The sequence below is a fragment of the Triticum dicoccoides genome, chromosome 5B, assembly GCF_002162155.2.
Source record: "Triticum dicoccoides isolate Atlit2015 ecotype Zavitan chromosome 5B, WEW_v2.0, whole genome shotgun sequence".
Classification (NCBI taxonomy): Eukaryota; Viridiplantae; Streptophyta; class Magnoliopsida; order Poales; family Poaceae; genus Triticum; species Triticum dicoccoides.
Window position 1 is genome coordinate 597,578,737 of NC_041389.1, and position 1,360 is coordinate 597,580,096.

General features: G+C 53.8%; 1 protein-coding gene across 1 annotated transcript in view; it reads left to right on the top strand.

Moving 5' to 3' along the window:
* Positions 1 to 325, top strand: part of LOC119311925 (probable N-acetyltransferase HLS1) — a 2,656-nt gene extending 2,331 nt beyond the window's left edge. Inside the window, exon 4 of the mRNA XM_037587642.1 lies at positions 10 to 325. The gene's annotated coding sequence lies outside the window, so the exon portion shown is untranslated. The remainder of the gene's footprint in view (positions 1 to 9) is intronic.
* The last annotated feature ends 1,035 nt before the right edge of the window (positions 326 to 1,360 follow it).

Here is a 1,360-nt window from a genome sequence, read left to right on the forward strand (position 1 = left end):
TTTTTTTTTTTTTTGCTCCTCCGTCTGATCCGGCCTGCTCCTTCCAGAGCACTGTGCCGTGCCAGTGTTCCCTCCCGAACCTTCTGAGTTCCAAGGACGCAGTACATCACATTTTGCCGTACGTACGTAGAGTGCTCTCTGTTTCAACTTGTTTACGTTCAGATAGATGTGCGGTTACAGCTCTCTGCAGGTCGAGCAGAGAACATGAGCTGCTGCTTTTTTGTGCGGTTAACAGCAACTTTGTCGACAGAGCTGTGTAGTGTAACAGACCAGAGTGAAAGCCTGGCGGCCTTTTTGGTGCCTTTGGGCCGCTTTTTTTGCTTTCCGTGGCATTACTGACTGAAACTTCGGCCCGCTTCGTAGATTTGCTCCCCTTCCCCGTCTATGTCATCAGATCCTGCTTTTGTTGGTTCGATGATGAGGCCGGGACAGTGCTCTCGACTCCGGACTTGTTCTGGATTCCGCTGCGTGGTTTACGTGTAGCCCGCAGGCTTGGCTTCACCGACCGGCCCCCCTAGGCCTTGTTCGTTTAATCCTCCTCCCAAGGGGATTAGAGTGGATTGGAGAGGAATTTGGCTTGTAGGGGATCTAATCCCCCTCACAAACCACCTCAACCGAACAAGGCCCCACTGGAGTTGGAGGTCGACCGTGGGGATTCACAGAGCAGCCGACAACAGAGCAGGATAATGAGCCCGGGACATTTGCTAGTGGGATGAAATTCGATAATGATTCCCCTTTATGTCTTTTAGTACTCCGTACATAGTACTGCTACTCTGCTAGTATCTTTTCCCCCCGGCATATGTCGAGTTTTTCACACATGTTATCAGGGTGTCTGGCTCGGTTTGGTTTAGAAAACCATTGCTGCTAGAATCAGCAACGTCCAAACTGGTCTGGTCGTAAACCGAAACCGGACGCACCTAAGTAATGATTGGCCCCGTACCGTGCAATCGACACACAGAGAGTGATGCATGCTGGTAGTAGTACGATCGGGCGGCTGATACTGTTCCTGCGCTACAGATTTGCAGGTGTCATTGCCAGTAGTACTGCAACAAACTGAACTCCCTGGCAGTATGTCCAAGACTTTCCCCGGCGGCGGGTCACGGCGAATTGACTCCACAGAGCAACCAGCAGACGTGAGCGCACGGACTCCACACGACGGCGAGCGCGAAAGGGACGCCGGATTTATCAGGAGGTGGCCGCCGTGCGCCACATACGTGAAGATCGACCGCGATCGCTTGCTCATCGGGTCGCCGTCGTGTGTCTCCCAAGTGGATCCAGGTTAAATGGAGCGCGGATGTTGACGAGGAGAAGGCCCCGGGCCCCCGGCCAGTGCGTGCACTGTGAGTGTGCCCTGGTCGAC